Source organism: Mobula hypostoma, chromosome 12 (genome assembly GCF_963921235.1).
Source record: "Mobula hypostoma chromosome 12, sMobHyp1.1, whole genome shotgun sequence".
Lineage (NCBI taxonomy): Eukaryota > Metazoa > Chordata > Chondrichthyes > Myliobatiformes > Myliobatidae > Mobula > Mobula hypostoma.
The window spans coordinates 50,520,949-50,539,471 of record NC_086108.1 but is presented as its reverse complement, the minus strand read 5'-3'; the positions used below and the strand labels follow the sequence as shown (position 1 = coordinate 50,539,471).

At 41.6% G+C, this 18,523-nt stretch overlaps 1 protein-coding gene across 2 annotated transcripts in view; it reads left to right on the top strand.

Annotated features, from left to right (window-relative positions):
* The window catches only part of LOC134354795 (cytosolic phospholipase A2-like), a 176,351-nt gene that overhangs the window by 32,093 nt on the left and 125,735 nt on the right, over nucleotides 1-18,523 (top strand). The gene's annotated exons all lie outside the window — the stretch shown is intronic.

The following is an 18,523-nucleotide window of genomic DNA, read 5'->3' as shown; positions in this document are numbered from 1 at the left end:
AGTTATACAGCTTTCTTTACATGCATATGCAGGTCAACTCTTTGAGTGATTAGGCAGGAAGTTTGAAGTTAATAACTCCTCTCCTTCTACCTTAGGCCACGAACTTATCACTCCTGATGAGTTATTAACTTCAAACTTTCTGCATAATCACTCAAAGAGTTGACCTGCATGTGCATGTAGTGAGAGCTGTATAACTCGTCTCCTTCTACCTTAGGCCATGAACTTATCAATCACCCCTGCTGTGGACACTTTCTGGAGGTCCAAGATCCGTATGCTCTACGACTGCTGGACTAAGTGTGTAAATGTAGGAGGGGACTATGGTGAAAAATAAATGTGCTAGGTTTTCTAAAATTGATTTTTTCTACCTTAGGCCATGAACTTATCAATCACCCCTCGTACATGGTTGTATAGTCAAAAGTAATGTAACTCGGGACTTCTGTTACTGAAAGGTTTGTATGCCATTTACTTTCTGAAGGGTCTCCTTTTCCCTCATGATCTTTTCCACATCACCCCTCAGTTGGGAGCATGCAGGTTATGGTTATGGTTATACAATTACATGCATTTTTACCAACCATTAGAGATTCACGAAAGAGTCAAGGCTGAACATGACTCGTGTTACTCTCATATCACGTCAAGCTGACATTGAAGAACTCTTGCATAGCAGGTAGTTATGCACAACCTTGCATAACCACAACTAAATCCATGTTTAGACATTGCTTTTCTTTGTCAATGGATTTTAAAATCGTGGCTTGGTGTTCCTAAAATTCCTAAGTTTTACAAGGAACTGAAGCTGGCCTTGACTCAGATCTTATTTCGCTGTAACTTTGACATCCACTTGCAGTCTTCAACTTGCAGTCATGCCCACTTTGTGTCTGTTGAACTGTCATTTTTTGACAAATTTAGTATTCTTTGAAAGACATCTTGACAGGCCTTAGTAATACAGAAACCACTGTTCAGGTGGTGATATTGTTGTGCCTCTGAGTATGTGTATCATCAGTAAGATGCAACCACACGCAGTCGTTTCCACAGCAACTGACGTGCTGGCTGACTACTGTCAATTTTCGATAGCGCATGAGCTTTTTAAAAAAATTGTTGCAAGGACTTAACTACGTGGGAACTTGGTGCCAAGTCAACACTACTTCAAAAGAGTCTCATTTTAAATTGTTACCGGTATTATCAAATGAGGTATGTACCCATTCTTGAATAGATATTGAAGTTGTTTTCTATCAGGTTAACACATAATATTAAAACAAAGAAAATCAAACCGGTGTTGAATAACAGAAAGTTCTAAATAATTTTTCATCAGTTGATAAGTTATTGCCAATCTTGGTTGTTTAATGGTTTAGAAATTGCTAGATCTTGTGAGATAACATCTAAAAAGCCAAAATGACCTGCTAAATGATATTAACATCCTGTCTGACCTAGAAAGTAAGAAAGTGCAGTGTGATCAAAAGCCACTGAAAATTTTTGGAAATGTACTCTTGTTTCAGACTAATCCAATTCATGTCCTCCTCCCAAATGTCATTCTACATACAGTAATTATTCAGTGATTTCACAATGGTTTTCAAATTCTATTGTCACAAGGCATAAGGCCCTATTGGTGTAGCTGGTAGGGCACTGGGAAAAACCTGTGCCAACCAGCTGGCAAGATTATTTAAGGACATCTTCAGTCTCTCACTGCTGCAGTCAGAGATTCTCACCTGCCTTAAAAGTGCCCAAGAAGAGCAGAGTGAGCTGCCTCTATGACTATCGCCTAATGGCACTCACATCTATTGTGATGAAGTGCTTTGAGAGGGTGGTCATGGCCAAAATCAACTCCTGCATAAGCATGGACCTGGACCCAATACAATTTGCCCATTGCCACAATAGGTCTACAGTGAATGCAATCTCACTGGCTCTCCACTTGGCATTGCACCAGCTGGACAATAGCAAAACCTACGTCAGGCTTCTCTTTATTGATTACAGCTCTGCGTTCAACACTGTTATTCCCTCAGTACTAATCAACAAGCTACAAAACCTGGGCCTCTGTACCTCCCTCTGCAAGTAGATCCTTAACTTCCTCAGCAGGAGATCACAGTCAGTGCAGATCAGAAAATACATCTCCTCCTTGCTGACAATCAGCATGAGTGCAGCTTGAGGATACGTGCTTAGCCCACAGCACTGTTCTGCTCTACACCCACAACTGTGTGGCTAGGCACAGCTCAAAAGCCATCTATAAATTTGCCGATGACACAATTTTTGTTGGCAGAGTTTCAGATGGTGACAAGGAGGCGTATACGAGTGAGATAGAACAACTGGTTGAGTGGTGAAATAACGACCTTGCACTTGCATCAATAAGACCAAAGAGTTGAATGTGGACTTCAGGAAGGAGAAGTTGAGGGGGCACACACCAGTCCTCATTGAGGGATTAGCAGTTGAAAGGGTAATCAGTTTCATATTCCTGGGTGTCAACATCTCTGAAGATCTATCCTGGGCTATATGACATTACAAGTTTGAGGAGACTTGGTATGTCACAAATTCACTCGCAAGTCTTTACAGATGTACCATGGAGAGCATGCTAACTGGTTGCATCACCATCTGGTATGGAGGGGCCACGGCACAGGACTGGAAAAAGCTGCCATAAGCTGAAAATTCAGCCAGCTCCAATATGGCCACTAGCCTCCCCAGCATCGACATTTTCAAAAGGCAATGCCTCAAAAAGGTAGCATCCATCATTAAGAGCCCCCATCACTTCGGACACATTCTCTGCTCATTGCTGCCATCAAGGAGGAGGTACAGAAACATGAAGACACACGCTCAGCATTCCCATCCACCATCAAATTTTTGAATGGAGAATGAACCCAGGTAGACTACCTCACTATTTTCCTCCTCTCTTTGCACGATTTATTTAATTTATCAGGTTACTTAATTATGTTCAGGCTGAGGAACTTGCTGCATTTATCCAGTTTAATCATGTCTTCAAATGCAGTTTGAATATCGTTTTCAAGGGAAACCACTCTCCCTGATGTCTCTTTTGCCCTCTGTCTTGTGCTTATGTTAGTCCCATTTCATTTCTTTTATTCTTTTGCTACCACTGGAATATTTGTTTCCCAATGCTTTCCTCCCCTGATTCTTGAGCTGTGCACTGACTATCCAAGTGCCAGTTTATTCAGAGTTTACTGCTCAACCACCTTCAAGGTCATTTCCATTGGCTGCTGATCCCTCAAAGTGTCAACTTCAAATTCCTCTCCATCCCTGCAGATCCTTACTCAGCAAACATTTTCCCTCCCAACTGCAATCTCTTTCAGCTCTTTATCCCATCTTGAACTCTGTTGTCCCACTTCCATTTTGCATAGCGCTTTCTCCATTTTTAGAATAGTACAGAAATGTTATGCTCTTCTGCCTGCTTCTCTGTTTTTGATGATCTTTGCTAACCCCTCTTCTGGTTGCTACTCTGACTGAAATTCCAAGTTTGCTTTTGTGTTTCCTTTTCATTACTCCTGAATTCTCCAAAATGCCAGTGATCCTTTCCAGCTCCTTGCTATGGTCAGTAGACTTGCAATATGAAAAATTTTGCGCACCAGCTGTGAGTTTTAGATTTTTGCTAGTGTATAGTTGGAGAGGAAGAGTGATAGAGGTTTATAAGTTTATGAGAGGCATAGATAGAGTAGACAAGGAGTATCTGTTTCCCCGGGTTGAAATGTCTAACCCCAAAGGGCATGCATTGGAGGTGAGAGGGGATAGATTCAAAGAGGATGTGAGGGGTAGGGGTTTTTTTTAAACTCAGTGGTGGATGCTTGGAATAGGCTGGTATGGTGGTAGAGGCAAATACATTAGAGGATTTTAAGAGATGTTGAGATAGGCTCATTAATGTGAGGAAGATGGAGGGATGTGGACATGGTGTAAATAGGAAGGATTCGTGTTTGGGTGTTTTGATTTGCTTTTTAGCTGGTTTGGCACAACACTGTGGGCTGAGTGGCCTGTCCCTGTGCTGTACTCTTCTATGTTCTATTCTGTATATTTAACATGAGCACCAGGTCAACTGTACTCTCCCCTGTTCTATTCTATATATTTAACATCAGCATCAGGTCAACTGTACTCTCCCCTGTTCTATTCTATATATTTAACAGCAGCATCAGGTCAACTGAAGGATTGCATTAGGTAATAAGCAACAATGGAGGAAGAAGAACTGCAATTTGAAGAAATAAAACAGGAATTCAGTAGATTCTGGTTAATTGGGATGCATGGGGACTAGTACATTTTGGCCCAATTATGTGGCTGCCCCAATTAGCCAAAGTTTCATGGAAATAGTTTAAAGGTATGAAAGAGACAAGTTACTGTTTAACTGAGTAACAATCTATGTATTTAAATGAAATACAGAATCAAATAGAACGCTACCACTACCTCTAAATTACTATAAAGCTATGTATTAGTTTCCTAATAGTTATCGACAGAGGAATTCATCTATCGGTTCTTTTGATTGACTGTAATTGAATAAAATCAGTGTCGACACCTGGTGCAAATAATGGAATACCTTCATACAATACTTGCGATGATTGCGTCCTTCAAATCTTCATTTTCATTGTAACATTCAAGATGATTGTCAATACCTTCAAATTTTTCGCAGTTCCTAACTTGTTGAAGTAGTGAAATTATTTAATCTTTACTCCCAGCAATTTCTGGCATCTCCAAGTCAGAATGCTTGAACCACAGTGAGCAAAGCAGTTCTGAGTTGTCTTACTGCTTATTTCTCACCACCTATCAGTGACAAAACTCTGCTTTTTGGACACAAGCACACGCAACTGGCGCTACATAAAAACTGATCGTTCTAAGCATTGCGTAGTGTCTCAACGGCCACGCAACTGATGCTAGTTAGGAACTGTTCAGCAACAGTCTCCTACCCACGTTAATGGTATAGTGTCCCAACCAGACGAAGGGAATCACAGCTATTTTCTCAATTTAGTTTGTGTTCTTTAAGAGTTGTCCCAAGTAAACGGCTGCCCCAATTAACCAGAATGCACTGTATTTGGTAAATATAGTGCATATTGCAAAAATACTCTGTTATGAGAGATTAATATTTTTGAGTTAAAAGTCTGTAAGTTGAAATGTTTTGTAAGTTGTTCTAGATTGTTTGTGCAACTGCTTATAGATTTTACTATAATTTCATTTGTTGACCATTGTTATTTTGTGGGCTTATATCCAGTGCGACATGATTGAAAGTGCAATTTTTTGTTGTATTTGGATACCATTACCAGAGGTGGGAATTTCAATTACTTATGGACTCACGCACACTTTTTTTAACATTTCAATATAAATTTCAGGTAAAATAACCACTTCCCTTTGCCTGTTCATTCATTTTTGTTGCTAAATATTGAGTTAATATGCTAATATTGACTTGTACCACCTGTATCCATTCCTGTCTTTGGTGTAATCTGGGCCATGTGACTGCAAAAAATGAAATTTGGAGAACATCCAGGAAATGGCCTAATTTTGAATTGTGTAATAGACTTGCCTATTAGCAGCAGAACAGTGAGCAACTTTGAATTATTTCCCCTTCTTTTTGCTTGGTTGCCACTGTGGTTGTTCTTGATCCCAGAGGACAAGTGAAGTCAGAACACCTGACTGTTTCCTGAAGTGATGTTCCCATATATGGATGTTCCAGAGGAAGTCACAGGATAGTTTTTGCATTAAATCTTCATCTCTTCTGTCCATAAAAGCATTTTAAAATATCAATCATAATATACATAGGTTAAAGGGAGTGGGTAGGACCACTGAAGGACAAAGGAGGGTATTTGTGCCTGGAGCTGGTGAAAGTGGGTGAAATCCTGAAGAATTACTTCACATCAGTATTTGCTGAGGAGGAGGAGGACATGGAGGATAGTGAAATCAGGGAGGAGTATGCTAATGTTCTGTGATGTGTTGACGTCGAGGAGGAAGTGTTTGGTCACTTGACGTACTGTAAGGTGGATTTGTCACTAGGGCACGATGGGATCTATCCCAGGCTATAGACAGAGGCAAGAGAGGATATTACTAGGAATGTGACAGAGGTGTTTGTATCCTCTTAAATCACAGGCAAGATCCCAGAGGACTGGAGACTAGCCAGTGTTCCTTTTCAAATACATGTCCAAATCCCTTCTGAAAGTCGTGACTAAAACTGGTTTCACTATCTTTTCATCTAGTAAATTGAATAGTAGTTCTTGTTCAAAAAGGTCCATGCTCGTCTGCCAGAGATAGTCATAGGATGAATGAGCTGAACAAAATTTTATCTTTTTTTAAACCAAGATCAAACTACATACCATTAGCAGGGAAATGTGAGTGGGGTTTGGAGCCCTGTGACACACGTAGCTATGCTGCTGCCCTCTCTGGGTGGAGATTGAGTCATGCGCTCAGTGACCGAGTTTTGCCAGTGTACTTTCTTTCCCTGTACTTGATTATTATATATCTCCTTCATGAAGGCAGAAGATATTTGTTTAACTTATTTGCTATTAGGGTGTCACTCCAGTCTCTGTCTTTATGGCACTCAGGTTAACTTTTACATTTGTGTTTCTTTTTGCAGACTTATGCAATCTTTTACCGTTTTGCTTTTGGCTGGAATTACCCTTAACAATTTTCTGGTCCTCCTTTGCTGGAGCCTGACAATCTTCAGGCTTTGTGCACTTTGGTGATAAGCCATTTCCTATTGATTTTTTTTGTTTGTGCCTTAGAAAGAAATACATTTGCAGCAAAGTGTGTGTAAGTACTAGTTATACTTGTTTACTGTCAACTCTTTTAAATTATTTCCCCAACCCTCCACAGCCAACTAACATTTCATAACTACATGGATTATTTTGTCTAGATGTTAAGATCCTGATTCTAGCTTGAATGAAATGGTTTTTATTCCTTTTACAAAAAGATTATCCTATCAGTATAATTTTTCCCTAAATGCTATTTAACTACTAGATTATTAATAAAATCTCTCATTGACCATCCCTTTGCCTCAACAGATGTTGCATGACATGATGATTTTTTTCTTTGTCCAGTGTTAGATCTGGAAAAAAAAATTGCCTGGACACTTAAGCAACACACATCAAAGTTGCTGGTGAATGCAGCAGGCCAGGCAGCATTTCCAGGAAGAGGTACAGTCGACGTTTCAGGCCGAGACCCTTCGTCAGGACTCAGACTTCGTTAGTCCTGACGAAGGGTCTCAGCCTGAAACGTCGACTGTACCTCTTCCTAGAGATGCTGCCTGGCCTGCTGCGTTCACCAGCAACTTTGATGTGTGTTGCTTGAATTTCCAGCATCTGCAGAATTCCTGTTGTTTGCCTGGACACTTGTTTCCTCTTTATACTCTTGTACAAAGTTATCTCTATAGAGTCCACAGCTTCAATAGAGTATTTTAAGACCCTCTTAGATAGGTACATGGAGCTTAGAAAAATAGAGGGCTATGCACTAGGGAAATTCTAGGCAGTCTCTATAGTAGGTTACATGGTTGGCACAACATTGTGGGCCGAAGGGCCTGTAATGTGCTGTAAATTTCTACGTTTTATGTTCAACCTCCATTCCTTTCTTTTCCCTCTTGACTGACCAATCATGCAGATCTTAATTCAAGGGATGTGGCTGTCTCTTGGAGAAAACTTTAATCCCCTCCATGATTCCTGGGACTGTCTGAATCTCAGATTCCAGCTCATTTGGCCCAAGTCCCTTCAGCTGCTTTTGCAATACATTTCTAACTACCGGCACTTAGCCAATCTTGTTGTCACAGTGGTTTCCGTGAGCTCCCACATGTTGCAGCTGCAACACATTATCTGTGCACTATTGTATGTCAGATTTATGTAACTACTTTTTGAAGTTGCATTACTTTCCAGGTTCCTGACACTGGAACGTCCAAATGTGAACCCACTGATGAGAATCCACACTGTAGTTCTCAGTAGACAACACATGCTGTACCATCACTCAACATGCCGGAGAAGGTGCATAAAGGTAGCATAGATCTGGCAAAGAGTTGTGGACATGCATATCATCGTATAAGCCGGCTTCCCTTCCATAGACTCTGTTTATGCTTTCTGCTTCAGTAAAACAGCCAGCAAAATCAAAGACCCCACCCACTCTGGACACTTTCTTTTCTTCCCTTTCCTGTTGAGCAGAAGATATAAATACCTGATGGCACATGCTACCTGGCTCAAGGACAGCTTCTAGCCTGCTGCGATAAGACTACTGAATGGTTCCCTAGTATGATAAAATGGACTCTGACCTCACAATCTGCCTTGTTATGATCTTGCACTTATTGTATACCTGCACTGCACCTTCTCTGTAGCTGTTACACTTTATTTTGCATTGTTATTGATTTATCTTGTACTTTGTAAGGAATTGATCTTTATGAACAGTACACTAGACAAGCTTTTCACTATACCTCAGTGTATGTAATAACAATAAACCAGTTACAATTCCAAGGTCCCCAACAACATTGAATTGAATTGCACATAAGAGTCCAAAGCGCTACCTGATCGTCCCAAGTTTTTTTCTACTCCCTGGATTGGGCCTGTAATTGATTGTAGGGTGATGAGGGTAGGGGTTGGTTTAGTTGTGTGAATGGGCTGAGGGCTTGTGACGGGGGATATTGAACCTTTTGGGGATGGTGGTGCTGCTGTGTTTGGACAGAAGATTGGATGTTGGTAGGAAGAACACGTTGGCTGGATAAATCCAGCATGTGACTAACTGGTGGCCTGTGCACGATGGCAACATCCCTGATTTCTGGCAGCTAGGGCACAGGAGGGTGCAAGCAAAGGTGAAGGAAATGACTTGAAGGAGGACCTAGCTGCAGCACAGTGGATGCCTTGGACAATATGGCAGTGCAGTTGTTCAGTTGGAGTCTCTTTAATTAACATTAAAGTAGATTTCAATTCTTTTGCTTTGTGAGTTTCTTGTACTATTCATGAGGCTTGGTCACTTGAAAGAATTTTGAACTAGTGATGAGAAGAGTCTTATGGCATGCTGTTTGAAGTTACACTGTTTGGCTATTCACTGTCTGGCTCTCTATCCATATGTATCATGTACAAATCCAGTTTAATGCAATGTGAAGGATGCAAATAAATTTAATGATTTCAAAAAGCAACTGTGTGAGGTGCAGCAAAGCGATGGGACAAGAAAACGTCCAATCTGCAGTATAGAAGACCTGTGCTTCAGAACTTGCCATACCCCTGGCCAAGCTATTCCAACACATTTCCAACTATTGGCACTTATCCAATCTTCTTGAAGATTGCTATTTCCCTATGCCTCAGCACAGCTTTGGTCCAAGCCTGGACCAGAGCAGTGAATTCTAGAGGTGAAGTATGAGTGGCTGCCCTTGGCATCAATCAACATTTGTTCAAGTATGGGATCCAGGAGTAGAAAGAAAGGATCTCAAAGTGATAACTCTCCATCTGCCAGATTTGTGCCTCAAGCAAAGGAAGATGTTGGAAGTTAAACATCCTATATCTGTAAAAAGACTAAGGAGCTGGTGGTAGACCTGAGGAGGGCTAAGGCACTGGTGACCCCTGTTTCCATCCAGGGGGTCAGTGTGGACATGGTGGAGGATTACAAATACCTGGGGATACAAATTGACAATAAACTGGACTGGTCAAAGAACACTGAGGCTGTCTACAAGAAGTGTCAGAGCCACCTCTATTTCCTGAGGAGACTGAGATCCTTTAACATCTGTCGGATGATGCTGAAGATATTCTATGAGTCTGTGGTGGCCAGTGCTATCATGTTTGCTGTTGTGTGCTGGGGCAGCAGGCTGAGGGTAGCAGACACCAACAGAATCAACAAACTCATTGATAAGGCCAGTGATGTTGTGGGGTTGGAACTGGACTCTCTCACGGTGGTGTCTGAAAAGAGGATGCTGTCTAAGTTGCATGCCATCTTGGACAATGTCTCCCATCCACTACATAATGTACTGGTTGGGCACAGGAGTACATTCAGCCAGAGACTCATTCCACCAAGTTGCAACACTGAGCGTCATAGGAAGTCATTCCTGCCTGTGGCCATCAAACTTTACAACTCCTTCCTTGGAGGGTCAGACACCCTGAGCCAATAGGTGGTCCAGGACTTATTTCCTGGCATAATTTACATATTACTATTTAATTATTTATGGTGCAACTGTAATGAAAATCATTTTCCTTCGGGATCAATAAAGTATGACTATGACTATCTTAGGATATTACTACAAAAGATCCAAGCCGCACCATTAATGTGAACAATATTTGCATCTAGTAAGACCGAAAAAATGTTCAGAAGTCAGCTGATAAAAGATGAGTATCAATTATTTCAGTTACCATTGATACTTTGATGGATTTCAATTTCCAAGTTCCCTGTTGATGGAGTCACCATTGACCGTGAACTTTACCAGACCACTCACATGAATTTAGTTCTAAAAGCAGGTCAGGAACAGGTTTCCTTTAATTCACCATATGACACCCTGTAGATTTTCCAATATCTATAAGACAGAAGATAGAAATGTGGCAGAGGACAAGGTCTGTGCAACTATCACAGATCAACATGGAGCTCACTGTGGCTCGTGTTGCAAGGTGATTTTCCCAATACAAACGGTAAACCCGCAGGCACAAGAGATTGCAGATACTTGAATCTAGAATAACAGAAAAAGCTGGAGGAACTCAGTAGGTCAGGCAGCATCTATGGACAGTCAATGCTTTGAGTCTTGATACTCTCAGAGCTTCTTCCAGGTTCATCCAAGAGCATGGATACAATAACTAAGGAAGGTGTTGTAATGCCACAGGTTCATTTTCATGCCGATATGCTTGAAGTATGTGACACAATCTGTGTGGAGAAATATAATCAAAGGTCAGCACTGACCATTAAATCAAACTGGTAACAAAAGACTTTGGAGGTCAGCAAGAATTTTGATACAAAAAACATTATTATTGGGAGTTGTCATTTGAGTTCGGGTGAAATGTCCGAGAGCCGGTGCTTAATGGATTTGTGGTGAGTGACTTAGAGTGTAGTCAAGTGGCTTTCCGGTGCTTATTTTGTGATGCCTGTGGAAACACATAATTTTATATCTAACATTTAATAAAGTCTGAAGCCACTAAAACGGAATAATGTTTTGAAGGCAGCATGGCTTTTAAGTCTTATCACAGTGAGATAGAGTACCTTTATGTGGGTAAAGGTAACCTACCACACTTCCAACCACAAATGTCTCACAGCATAGCACTTGGAGAACAAAGGTTTAAACATGGTAAGATTTTCTTCTTCTTTAGTCTAAATCATCGAACAACAATGGGTCAGAAAAGTAAATGGGTTAAGAGAGTTTCTCAATTAAATATTTATACCATATTTTTCATTTAGTTATTTCTTTCATCAATTTTTTAGTAGATGAGCACTTGCCCCTTAATAGAAAGTTTTAACTTTGAGCAAATCATGGGCAAATGATTCAGATCTTTTGATTATTTATACAGTGGATTCTGGTTAATTGGAATACATCAAGACCAGTACATTTTGGCCCAATTAAGCAGCTGTCCTAATTACCTGAAGTTTCATGGAAAGAGTTAAAAAAGTATAAAAAGACAAACTAGTGTTTAACTGGGTAACAATTTGTATATTTAAATGAAATACAGAACAAATTAGAACACTACCAATACTACTATTTATATACTACTAAAATTCTCTTGCTCTGTCTGTTTGTGACTTCCGATTAGCGCAAACCGTACATTACAGCGGCACTTTTTTTGGCTACATCGAATTAAAATGCACTAACTTACAGAATGCAGGCAAAGTGCAGGGTTATATATTCGTATAAAATTGCTCATTTGCCAAAAATCAACAGGCTGCCTTTCACCCGAGACCCTATCGACCATCATGGAAATTGGGATGCCACAGCCCGACGTATGTGCATGGCCAGCCTGGGCAGCGCCTCACAATGCTGACAGAGTTGGCTCCAACTTCTATGGAGACTGCGACGCCACACCACGACGCATGCACGCGGCCTGCCTCAGCAGCTACACCTACCGGAGCAGAAGGGCAGGGCAGCTCTATCTCGAGGGCACAAAATAATCTGCAGATGCTGGGGTCAAAGCAACACTCACAACACACTGGAGGAACTCAAGCAGGTCAGGCAGCATCCATGGAAAAGATCAGTCAACGTTTTGGGCCGGAACCCTTCGTCAGGACTGGAGAGGGAGGGGGCAGGGGCCCTATAAAGAAGGTGGGGGGAGGGTGGAAAGGAGAAGGCTGGTAGGTGCCAGATGAAAAACCAGTAAGGGGAAAGATAAAGGGGTGGGGGAGGGGAGCCAGGGAGGGGATAGGCCGGAAAGGTGAAGAAGGAATAGGGGAAAACACAATGGGTGGTAGAAGGAGGTGGAACCATGAGGGAGGTGATAGGCAGCTGCGGGAGGGGGCAGAATGAAACTGGGATGGGGGAAGGGAGGGGAAGGGATTTCGAGGGGTCACATTCTGCTAATCACCATCAGCGTGTGCAGGATTGGGACAGATCTAACTGCCACCCATCAATAAGAGATAATTAAATCTTATTGTAATGACGTACTTCGAGACACCCATAAAACCCTCTGCTGCAGTCAAAGGACAGCGGTGACTATATCACATCCATTTAGGAGAGCGCCAGCCACATCATCAAGAATAATCAGCATCCTTTGGAATTAGTGCTTCGTATCTTCTATCCAGCATTAGGGTAAAAAAAAATGGCCAGCCTAATTATGCCGCGTGGAGAGGGAAGGGGGACATTATGGTCAAGAGATGATGCGAAACGTCGTCAGGAAGCGGCAAGGAGAGGGAGAGAACAAGAATCAGGTGAGGCCAGGGCCGCACAACTCCAGGATCAAAGAGTCAGGACAAAAAAAAGATGAGAGAGGAAGAGACAGAGGAGGAGAGGCATGCACATCTCCAGGATCAGAGACAAACAGCAGAAGAGCTGAAGAGACGGGGGATGAAAGAACTGCATGTCTCCAGAATGACAACGAGAGGCACAAGGTGGCAGATAAACCAGAAATGATGCTATCAAAAGTGTCCTTCGTTAAATGAGGAGCAGCTATATTTGCTTTGCTATGCGCCATTCTTCTTTAATAAACTGAGGTTTTCTACTTCAGTTTCCAATGCAAAGCGATACCAATAGCATTCAGGAAAATTCAATGTTCATTCTGCTCATATCAAACTGCACTACCCTTCTCTCAAAGGGTGCCCCAGCGGGTCACCCCATTGTCTAGTAGTGCTATAAAAACTGTGTATTGGTGCCTGATAATTATTAATAGAGGAATTTATACAGTGTATGGTGCCATGTTCTTTTGATTGACTATTAATGAACAAAATCAGGGCAGACACCTAGTACAGATAATGGATTGACTTTAATGATTGCATCCTCCATATCTTAATTTTTATTGTAACATTCAAGATGATTGTCAGCACCTTCACATTCTTCATAGTTCTTAACTTGCTGACGTAGTGAAATTGTTTAATTTCCATTCCTAACCATTTCTGGCATCATGCTTGAAACTCTGGTGAGCAAAGCAATTTGGAATCGTCTTACTGCTTATTTCTCGCCAATTTTCGGCAACAAAAATCACTGCTGTTTAAACACAAATGTAACTGGCGCTATTTAAAAACTATTTGCTCTAAGTATGGTGCAGTGTCTAATGGCCACACAAGTTGCACATGACTGACGTTAGTTAGAAATTGTTCGGCAACAATCTCCTGTCCCAATTAAGAGGCATGGTGTCCCAAATAAACAAAGGCAATCCCAGCTATTTTCTAGATTAGTTTTTATTCTTTTGGTTGTCCCAAGTAAGTGGCTACCTCGATTAACTGATGACCCAATTAATTGGAATCCTCTGTATTTCTCTTCAGTGTTATTGGATGGTCAAAGTTGAGCTCTGATAGTCCCTTACTGTATTAGTTGTTCTACCCTTCGACTTCCACTGTATTTCCTATTGCAAGTTGCCTGAACACTGATTATTATCATTGAAGATCAGTGTAGAATGATTTAAATCTGATCAAGAGAGGCTACTTCAGCAACTCCTTTAATATAAGGGATGTTAGGTGCTTCAACAAACATCCATTTGTTAAATAGAACAACTACAAACAATGCCATTCGTCAAGTCCTAATAATTATATGGATTTTTTTGAAGGCATTTATATTGTTCCAAGGTGTCCAGCCACGTGGAGGCGATAGCCAAGAAAATACTGCAGTAACTTTCTCCTTAGAAGGCTAAGGAAATTTGGCATAACTGATAACTCTCACCAATTTTTATATATCGAACAGGGTGAGCTGCCTCAACGACTATTGCCCACTCACATTTACTGTGATGATATGCTTTGAGAGGTAGGTCATGACTAGAATCAACTCCTGCTTAACCAAGGACCAGAACCCTCTGCAATATGCCTTTTGCCACAATACGCATATAGCAGATGCAATCTCACTGGCTCTCCACTCAGCCTTCGATCATCTGAACAATAATAATACCTACGTTAGGCTGCAATTTATTGATTACAGCTCAGCATTCAATGCAATCGTACCTTCGGTTCTAATCAGCAAGCTCCGAAATCTGGGCCTCTTTATCTCCCTCTGCAATTGGATCGTTAACTTCCTCACAGAGAGACCACAGTCTGTGCAGATCGGAAATAACATAGAACATAGAACAGTACAGCACAGGAACAGGCCCTTTGGCCTACAATGGTAGATTAAATTAGATTATGAGGACACGTAGTCCTCTTTTATTGTCATTTAGTAATGCATGCATTAAGAAATGATACAATATTCCTCTGGTGTGATATCACAGAAACACAGGACAGACCAAGACTGAAAAACTAACAAAAACCACATAATTATAACATATAGTTACAACAGTGTAACAATGCCATAACTTGATGACAAACAGGCCATGGCACAGTAAAGAAGTTCAAAGTCTCTCAAAAGTCCCACATCTCACGCAGACGGGAGAAGGAAGAAAACTCTCCCTGCCATACCCAACTACAGTCCGACTCTGAGTCGTCCGATAACTTCGAGCCTCCGACCAACCCTCCGACACCGAGTACCAAGCACCATCTCTGCCAAACGCTTCGACCCCAGCCTCGGTCACCAGCAGCAGGCAAAGCCGGGGATTTTGGGGCCTTCCCTCCGGAGATGCTGGATCGCACAGTATCAGCAGCAGCGAACCGGGCATTGCAGAAGTTTCTCCAGATGCTCCTCTGTGCTTCTCACATCATTCTCCATCAAATCAGAATTGTGCACGGTAACACACATCAAAGTTGCTCTTGGCTCCATCCCTCCCCCTCCTGTCTTCTCCTATCATTTTGGATCTCCCCCTTCCCCACCCCCCCACTTTCAAATCTCTTACTAACTCTTCCTTCAGTTAGTCCTGACGAAGGGTCTCGGCCTGAAACGTCGACTGTACCTCTTCCTAGAGATGCTGCCTGGCCTGCTGCGTTCACCAGCAACTTTGTGTTGCTTGAATTTCCAGCATCTGCAGAATTCCTGTTGTTTGTGCACGGTATCCTACTTACAAATACAATATCATTTCACCGGAGAGCTGCACACGCTGTGTCGCGCCGCCATCTTCTCCTCCCACCAGTGTTGGGCTGAACCAGCTAAAAAGTAAATTTAAATAATCCAGAAGCTAATCCCTCCTATCTACACAATTTCTGTATCCCTCCATCTTCCTCATATTCATGTGCCTATCTAAACATCTCTTAAAAGCCTGTAATGTACTTGCGTCCACCATCATATCAGGCAGTGCATTCCAGGCATCCACCACTGAGTAAAAAAAAACTTACCCCTCACATCTCCCTTGAACCTAACCCCTCTCAATTCAATGCATGTCCTCTGGTATTAGACATCTTTACGCTGGGAAAAAGATTCTCCCTGTCTACTCTATCCATGACCCCGTAATCTTATTAACCTCTATCAGATCTCCCTCAGCCTCTGCCACTGCAGAGAAAACAACCCATAATTGCCCAACCTCTCATGATAGCACGTGCCCTCTAAACCAGGCAGCATCCTGGTAAACCTTTTCTGCACCCTCTCCAAAGCCTCAACATCCTTCCTATAAGTGGGGCAACCAGAATTGTGTGCAAAATTTCAGGTGTGGCCTAACCAGGGTTCTGTAAAGCTGCAATATATTAAACTCAATATCTCAACTAGTAAAAGCGCAAGCATTCCATAAGCCTTCTTAATCACCCCATCAACCTATACAAAAGCTTGAAAACACATAGCACTTGGCTCGAGGACTGCTTCTATCCTGCTGTCTGTGGTAAGTTTCTTGAACAGACCTCTTATATGATAAAGTTGAACTCTTGATCTCTCAATCTACCTTGTCACGGCCTTTGCACTTCGTCTATCAGCACTGTACTTAGTCTGTAACCCTACCACTAAATCTTGTATTCTTTGTTTTTCCCTATGTACTGATGGATGGCATTGATTTGACTGGATGGCACACCAAATAGATAGCTTTTCCTTGTACCTTAGTAAACCAATTACATTTCATCATATTTAATAAAGGACTTGTATTAGTAGACCAGCAGGGTCCTAGCACCATCAACCAGCTGTTGACTGCCCTATCGCTTAGGATTTGCATTGTCTGAATCACGAGTTGAGAGTTCGGATGCCCTCTCTCCATTTGACTCCACCTTTCAATAATCCTACTAAAGCTGTGAAAGAAGATTTAAGTAAGCCTCCCAGCACCATTGAGTTACCTTTTGTCTATGCTCTGAAGAAAGCACCACAATCTTGGCAAGGATTGATTTGAAAGGAACCACATCGAGTAGTTCAATGCTGCCTCTTAATAGAATAAGTCATTCAGTTCCTCTGTTCAGGGTAAGAATTCATGTTCTAATCATCTCATTGCCCTGAGGAATGTAAGTATTTATTGCCTCTAGTGACTAGAGTCTAGTCCATTCAATGTATATCTATAGAAAAAGATGTTCTGAACCTACTTTCAGAGGTTTAATTATAATTACTCTTTTCAAATACAGGGTAAAAGAGATTTGTCTGTAAATTGAAACTTCCTGGTCATTGAAGGAATTTACTAAGGCCGTGCCTTAACAGCTGGCTGCAGGTTAACTTAATGTATGAATGATTACTGCTGTAAATGGGAGGGTCAGTTTCTGTACTCTGTGTTCAGGTTAAATGTATGAAGATTCAAGATTTTTTAATGTCATTTCATGATTATGTAACATGACTCTCAGGTGGCTTAAATCTTCATAATGATTTTGTTACTTTGTGCTGTATTTCACTTAAATTACTGAAAGAGAGAAATGTTAGACAACAACTTCCATTTGGCTGTAACCTTAACATTGCAAAGGTGGTTCAAAGCATCATCTCAAAAATTGACAACAAGCTACGTAAGATAATAGGACTAATGACCTAAGGCTTCTGCTGAGCAACTTAATGAAGGCAAAAAGATTTGGGAGGGAATTCCAGAGACCATGGTAGCTGAAGAAATGGCTTCCAATGGTAGAGTGATCATATTTAGAGATAACCAGAAGACCAGAATAAAACCAAAGCAGAAATCTCATGGAGGAAATGGGACTGGAGGGGGATTTTGGAAATGGGGATGGGGCATGGGACCATAGATGTATTAAAAAGGGTGAGAAATTTAAACAGGTTCCCATTTAAGCAACATTATGTCGGCAGTCACAGAGTTATAGGTGAACAGGACTTGCTCAGGGTTGGATACTAAGATTTTAGATAGCGGTCCCCAACCACCAGGCCGCAGACCGGTACTAGGCTGCAAAACATGTGCTACTAGGCCGCGAGGAAACGAAATGAGTCAGCTGCACCTTTCCTCATTTCCTGTCACGCACTGTTGAACTTGAACATAGGGTTGCCAACTGTCCCGTATTTGCCTGGACATCCCGTATATTGTGCTAAATTGGTTTGTCCCATACGGGACCACCCTTGTCCCATATTTCCCCCGCTAAGGTAGAGCGTTCCTATGAAACCTTTCGTGCCGAGATGGCGTAAGGCGAAGAAACAATTACCATTAATTTACATGGGAAAAACTTTTGAGCATTCCCAGACCCAAAAAATAACCTACCAAATCATACCAAATAACACACAAAACCTGAAATAATACTACTAACATACAGTAAAAGCAGGAATGTTATGATAAATACACAGCCTATATAAAGTAGAAATAATGTATGTACAGTATAGTCGGGAAGATTAAGCCAAAACCGATCTGTGGAAAAAAATCGGCACGTACGCGCATGCGTACACAGGTGCCCACGCAAGGCTTCATGGTCATAGTAGTCTTTCCTAGGGTAAACACAAGTGTCCCGTATTTGACTGCTACTTTTGTCCCTTATTTGGGAGTGAGAAAGTTGGCAACACTAATTGTAAATGACATGTTGAGGTGAGTTTAACCCTACTTGAACACCCCCCCTGGTTGGCTGGTCCACTAGAATATTGTCAATATTAAACCAGTCCACGGTGCAAAAAAGGTTGCGGACCCCTGTTTCAGATCACTTTAACTTTGTAAATGGTTGAAAATGAGCCACTGGCCAGGAGTGCTTTCAAGTGGCCAAGTTTAAGGTATAAAAAAATACCATTGATGATTTTGGA